This window comes from Aotus nancymaae, unplaced genomic scaffold, assembly GCF_030222135.1.
Source record: "Aotus nancymaae isolate 86718 unplaced genomic scaffold, 86718_ANA_hifiasm-v0.15.2.pri h1tg000022l_1, whole genome shotgun sequence".
NCBI classification, from domain to species: Eukaryota; Metazoa; Chordata; class Mammalia; order Primates; family Aotidae; genus Aotus; species Aotus nancymaae.
The window spans coordinates 36,548,157-36,555,123 of record NW_026988435.1 but is presented as its reverse complement, the minus strand read 5'-3'; the positions used below and the strand labels follow the sequence as shown (position 1 = coordinate 36,555,123).

At 48.9% G+C, this 6,967-nt stretch overlaps 1 pseudogene; it reads right to left on the bottom strand.

Moving 5' to 3' along the window:
• Positions 1-1,191: 1,191 nt before the first annotated feature.
• On the bottom strand, positions 1,192-5,764 carry LOC105723320 (citrate synthase, mitochondrial-like; annotated as a pseudogene).
• Positions 5,765-6,967: the final 1,203 nt, after the last annotated feature.

The following is a 6,967-nucleotide window of genomic DNA, read 5'->3' as shown; positions in this document are numbered from 1 at the left end:
AGACGAGGTTTCACCATGTCGGCCAGGCTGGTCACAAACTCCCAATCTCAAGTGATCCATCTGCCTCGGCCTTTCAAATTGGTGGGATTACAGGTGTGAGCAACCGTGCCTGGCCAAAATTACTATTCTTTAAAAAGAGATTTAAAAAACTTCGTTGATTTCTGTCCTAATAGAAGGAAGTTGGCTTCTTGCATCTGCTCTGCTCTGCACAGGTGCAATATCATACATGCGGCCTCTGGAAAATCCCACCGCACATCCCACTGAAAGAATGAGAGTGAAAAAGACAACTCATTTCTTGGTATTGTTATGAAAACAGTTTTGACTTTGCATACCCACTGAAAGGAGTTCTGGATACTTTGAGAACTACTGTTCTGAAACGCTTAGGTGCAATTAAAAGCTTTGCCATGGCCGGGCATGGTGGCTCATGCCTGTAATCACAGCACTTTGGGAGGCCAAGGTAGGCAGGTCACCTGAGGCCAGGAGTTCAAGACCAGCCTGGCCAACATGGCAAAACCCTGTCTCTACTAAAAATCCAAAAATTAGCCGGGTGTGGTGGCGCAGCTGTAATTCCGGCTACTTGGGAGGCTGAGGCTCTGAATCACTTGAATCTGGGAGGCACAGGTTGCAGTGAGCCAGGATGGTGCCACTGCACTATAGCCTGGGTGACAGAGCAAGACTCTGTGTCAAAACAAACAAATAAACAAAAGAGCTTTGCCAGTATCCATGAGCTTGGGAAAGTGACTGGATAAATGTCAAACATATGAAAATGAATTGCTGGGCTGGGTGCAGTGGCTCACGCCTGTAATCCCAGCACTTTGGGAGGCTGAGGCAGGTGGATCACGAGGTCAAGAGTTCGAGACAAGCCTGACCAACATGGTGAAACCCCTTATCTACTAAAAATTGAAAATTTAGCCCGGTATGGTGGCGTGTGCCTGTAGTCCCAGCTACTCAGGAGACTGAGGCAGGAGAATCACTTGAACCCGAGAGGTGGAGGTTGCAGTGAGCTGAGATCATGCCACTGCACTGCACTCTGGGCAACAGAGCAAGACTCTATCTCAAAAAAAAAAAATTGCTTTACTATATATCAACGTCTCCGGAATGTCCCAGGCTCCTCTCAGTGTGTGTGCGTATACTGTATTACCTTTACAGAGAATCTCAAATCTCAACAATCCAGATGTCCCTTAGCTTATGTTACTGGAAGTCTAGGCTTTTGAAGGGCTCCTTCTCTTCAGCCATTCCTTTGAAGGGCTCCTGGATGAGGAGAGAAGGGCAGATGGGAAGCCTAGGCAGAGGAGGGCTCGCACATGCTCAGAGATGCACCTGCTGCAAGCAGCCCTGCTGTGCCATGCCTTCTCTGCTTTGTTGCTGTTGGTGATGCCTTCTCTGTGCTGCTGACCCTGCTGCTGACTGCTCCAGTTCTCTGGCCAGGCCTTTCAGACAGGGTCCCCGCAGTTCTTCCGGCACTGCCTTGATAATCCCATCGTTCCTAGGCACTGGAGAAGCAAGTGAACGATAGAGGTTAGGCCAAGGGGTAATTAGGTGGGATATGTCCTTACAGTCTCCACATTCTGCCACCCTTCCTTTCACCAGCCAGCCTCTGCATTCATGAGACATTTATCAAAAGGGGCTGTGTTTTCTCTTCCTCCAGTTAAGCTTTCTTGCAAGAAGGGAGCTGTACAGATGGGTTTCTGGATGTCATCTGAGTCAGGAGGTGACTGGTCATCTGTGCTTGTGAACTTGCACAGTCCAGGGACCGTCAGAAGGGCACCACATTCAGGACAGGTGAGCACACAGTGGCTCACTATGAGTCTCATCTCAGACCTGTCGAAATACCGTGATGACTGTGGTCACTGCCACAGGGATGGGAAATTTTTAAGAGAATGGAAAAAAAAAATCCCAGAAAAACTGGCAAAGGTGGAGAAAGTAGAGAAGGTGGCTGTACTAGGTAAAAAGAAGGAGAGTTGTCCAGGTGCGGTGGCTCACGCCTGTAATCCCAGCACTTTGGGAGGCCGAGGCGGGCAGATCATGAGGTCAAGAGATCGAAACCATCCTGGCCAACATGGTGAAACCCTGTCTCTACTAAAAATACAAAAATTAGCCAGGTGTGGTAGCATGCTCCTAGAGTCAGTGGGCTGAGGCAGGAGAATCGCTTGAACCCGGGAGGTGGAGGTTGCAGTTAGCCAAGATTGTGCCACTCCATTCCAGCCTGGCAACAGAGTGAAACTTCATCTCAAAAAAAAAGAAAAGAAAAAGAAAAGAAAGAAGGAGAGTAAATAAGGAAAAGGGCAGGTTGATTACAGTGTGATTGCTGGGAGAAAATGAGAGACCCAGAGGTGAGCAGGGAGGGGACTGGAGGAAGACAAGGTGGGAAGGAAGCTCCCTCCTCCACGTGCCTCCAGAAGCCCAGTGCTGATGCCTGGCTGATGCTGAGCATGAAGGGAGATGCCACTGTCACGGCACCAGTGGCTTCTTTGTGGCTAAATCCAAAGGGTGCATTTTAGCCCTTTCCTTCCAAAAGCAGTTGATATTTTCAGTGTCACTTAAATTTATATTAAAAAACTCTCTACTAATACAAAAAATTAGCTGGGCACGGTGGCGTGTGCCTGTAATCCCAGCTACTCAGGAGGCTGAGGCAGGAGAATTGCCTGAACCCAGGAGGCGGAGGTTGCGGTGAGCCGAGATCGCGCCATTGCACTCCAGCCTGGGTAACAAGAGCGAAACTCCGTCTCAAAAAAAAAAAAAAAAAAAAGAAAAGAAAAGGCAGTAGAGTGTCAGCCAGGCGAGTTGGCTCACACCTGTGATCCCAGCACTTTGGGAGGTTGAGGCAGATGGATCACCTGAGGCAGGGAGTTTGGGACCAGCCTGACCAACATGGAGAAACCCCATCTCCACTAAAAACACAGAATTAGCCGGGTGTGGTGTCGCATGCCTGTAATCCCAGCTACTTGGGAGGCTAAGGCAGGAGAATCACTTAAACCTGGGAGGCGGAGGTTGCAGTGAGCCGAGATTTCGCCATTGCACCCCAGCCTGGGAGACAAGAGCGAAACTCATCTCAAAAAAAAAAAAAAAAAAAAGGCAATAAAAGCATTCTGAGTTGCTGGAAACCTGTGCAAATGGGGCTTCTAAAACAAACATTGCACCGTGCGCTCTCAGGGAAGGGGGAGGAAAAGGATGTTGATAAATGAGGAGACATTTTCTTGAGGCAAGGGATGAGAAGGGAGGTTTTCTATTTTTAGTGCCCGCAGCCCCAGTACTGGATAATTAGAGGAGACCATGTCCAATCTTGAATCAATTGTTCAAAAAGAAGTGCTAATACCCAGTGACCAGACTCTGAACATATCATGCTGGGCATTCCTGAGTCCCTGTTCTATGCCCCACAGCATATTAAAAGATGGGGGTCCGGGGGTTGGGGAGGTCAGAGGGTAGTGGCTTCGTTCTGTGGAAGTAAAAAACTGAGTTCACATTAAGCACTGAGAAAACCTGATGATGGGACCACAGGTGTGTTGAGAGGTATCTAGTGGGGACCCAGAGGGGAGGTCCAGAACATCCTCAGCTTGAGGTGCAACAGGTGTAAAAGTCTGGGAGGAGGTGAGTATGAAAGTAATGGGAAACAGAACACTCCCAGACCTAATTTTCACTGGATAGTTTTTAAAAAAGAAATCAAATATTGAGTGCCAGTCACAACAAATGTCATGCCTTTATGGTCACGTGGTAGCATAAAAAAAATTGCCAAAGCATGTCCAGCTAACCAATAGCTCTTGCTAGGAGGTGTTTGTGTGCGTGGGAGAGGGTCGAGGGACTTGGTACAGCTGACCATCCGACATGATTCCTACGGAAGCAGAAGGGGCAGAGTCCTGGCTTGCTGGCTTGCTGAGGGCTTGGCAGAGAAGAAGCAGATGCTCCAAAGTGACCGCAGATTCTCTGTAACCGGCTTTGACCCATGGAAAGAGGAGCCAGATTCTCACTCTAGAGATAGTCGGGTGAGGGGCAAACCTAACTCATACCACCTGCATTAGTCCTGGCCATCCTGCAGGACCACCCCTATGGTGGGCACCTCAGACCAGGCAGGGGAAGGGGGCTGATGAGGGATGAAAGGATCATTTTTCATCTTTTAAAGTCTTAATTTATATTTTAACCTCAAACATACTATCAGTGCCTCAGATATGACTTAATCTTGTCTTTAAAGGCCCCCTAAAACAAACTTACACTTTTTTTTGAGACGGAGTTTCGCTCTTGTTGCCCAGGCTGAAGTGCAATGGCGTGATCTTGGCTCACCGCAATCTCCACCTCCCGGGTTCAAGCGATTCTCCTGCCTCAGCCTCCCAAGTAGCTGGGATTACAGGCACGCACCACCATGCCCAGCTAATTTTGTATATTTAGTAGAGATGGGGTTTACTCCCATGCTGCTCTCAAACTCCCAACCTCAGGTGATCCGCCCGCCACAGCCTCTCAAAGTGTTGGGATTACAGGTGTGGGCCACCGCGCCCGGCCCCAAAATTATACTTTTTATTTAGGTTTCCTCACTTTCTGGTAGTCATTTTCCCTCAGTCTCCAGTTTTACCCTGACTTAGAGTCTACCAACTTCATCAGTCCCTCTGTGCTCACGGACTTTGGTCTTTCTAGAGGGAAGCCTACGGCTCAGCTCCAGATGAGCTGTGCCAATACACCCAATGCTCGTGACACCCCAAACAGGACCGTGTAGTGGGTCATCTCCGTCATGCCACAGTGCTGGAGCGGCACCCCACTGTGACCATCTACATTGGGCCAAGGATTCTTGACCTTACCCTGCTCTAAGAGGACACTGAGCATAATCCCGTATAGCTGAGCAACCAACTTAAACATGAGATTGTTAGGCAGGTGTTTCAGAGCAAACTCTCACTGACGGGTATATCATGGATCAGGTTCCTTAGTACTGCATGGCCATAGCCTGGAAAAACCCGTCCCCAGTTGAGTGTGTTCCAGATGTGGTCTCGTAACTTCTCATCTGACACTTCACCAACTTCCTTCTGTAGCTGTGTTAGCCAGACAAGCACTTCCTGATTTGCCAGTCCCTGGATAGGCCCTGCCAGCCTGTTCATGGCTGCTGCAAAGGACAGGTAAGGGTCTGAAAGGGCACTGCCCACCAAGTGGCTGGTATGGGCATTTACATCGCCACCCTCATGGTCACTGTGGATGGTGAGGTAGAGGTGCATGAGCTCAGTGAACTCATGTTAGTATAGCCCATCAGTATAGTCCAACACGCTGGTGAAATTGTGGGGCCAGTCCAGCTTAGAGTCAATGGCCGCAGTACTGCCGCCTTCTCTGTAGAGATGTTGATAGATCTTTGCTGCAACACATGGTAGCTTTGCCATTAGATCCACAGAGTCTTCATAAACCAACTCCTAGTACTGGGTTTGGTTGATACCTCTGCATACGCCCAGGCAAAGTTACTTTCACTGTGAGGCTGTACCGGCTGCACTGAGCTGAGATGTGGGTATAGATTGGTGGGAAAGTTGTCCAGAGTGGTGACCACAGGGGAAGGCAGAGCTGCCCGCTTTGCCCACTGTTTTGAGAGCCCAGATACCTGTTCCTCTGTTGGAATCTGTCCAGTTACCAGCAGCCAAAATAAGCCCTTGGGCAGGGGTCCTTCCCCACCCTTAGCCTTGGGTAGCACTTTTTGGCCTTCAGGGATGCTAAAGCCTCGGAAACGGATGCCGTCATCAGGATCAAGAACTGATGTTTCACAGACCGCTCCCTGTACGCCTCTGACGCCACCACGCATCATGCCCACAGTGATTGGGTCTAGCGCCGTCTTGCCATGTTGCTGCCTGAAGGGCTTGATTCTGGTCTGCTCCTTAGGAATCAGGTCAGCCAACGTGTCTTTCAAATTCGTGGAGGAAGCACTGGCGTGCTGAGCAGCAAGAACGAGACAAGATGTATCCTTGGTTCCCAAGAGCTGGGCGGCCACAGTGAGTAAAGCCATGGCAGGTGGTCTCCGGGATCTGGTGGGGAGGGAAGAAGGGGAGAGAGCTCTGGCAGGAACAGGAGCCACGGACGGTGAACAAGGTTGAAAGGAAGTGGCTGGGGGAAAGGGCAGACGAACCGGCGGCGGGGCCCAGCCCGGGGTCCTCCATTTTTTTCTTTCAATGACACTAGCTTAAACCAAGCAATTTGAACTCTTATTTTAATGGATCAACTATTTGATCATTTACTGAACATCATGTGATAGTTAATGTTATGTGTCCATTTGACTAGGTTACGGTACCCAGGCATTTGGTCAGACCTTATTCTAGATGTTTCTGTGAAGGTGTTTTTTAGATGTGTCCTCATTTTTCTGAATGGTGGCTTGGACCAGGGTAGTCGCAGCGGAGGTGGCAAAAGTGGTCAGATGGGAGGTATTCTGGTAGCACGGGTGAGATTTCCCAACAGATAGAACGTGGGGCAGGAGAGAGGCAGGAGTCGGGGTGGCACAAGGTTTTTGACCTTAGCAACTGGAAGAAAGGAGCGGCCACTTACAGTGATGGGAAAGACTGAAGAGTGGGACCGTTTGATTTGGTTTCAAATCAGCATCAGTACCTCTCATTTTATAATGGAAGACTTTTTGTGTGAGTGTGAAAAAAATGTGTCTTGGCTGAATGCAGCGGCTCATGCCTGTAATCCCAGCACTTTGGGAAGCTGAGACAGGAGGATCACTTGAGCCCAGGAGTTCAAGACCAATCTGGGCAACATAGCAAGACCCTAGTTCTCTTGAAAAAAAAAAAGAAAAAATGTGTCTGAAGCCTGTGACCCTAGAATCATCCAGATAATACTTCAACCATGAACTGTGCTAGAAGCTGCATGCTTATCATCATTTCTCTTTACAATGTCCCTGTGACACTGGTGTGACCACGAGCATGCCAATTTTATCTTTATTACTGTAATTATAACACTTACCAAGCACTTCTTGAGGTTTTAAGTACAGAGACATAAAGTTATTTGACCAAAGTCA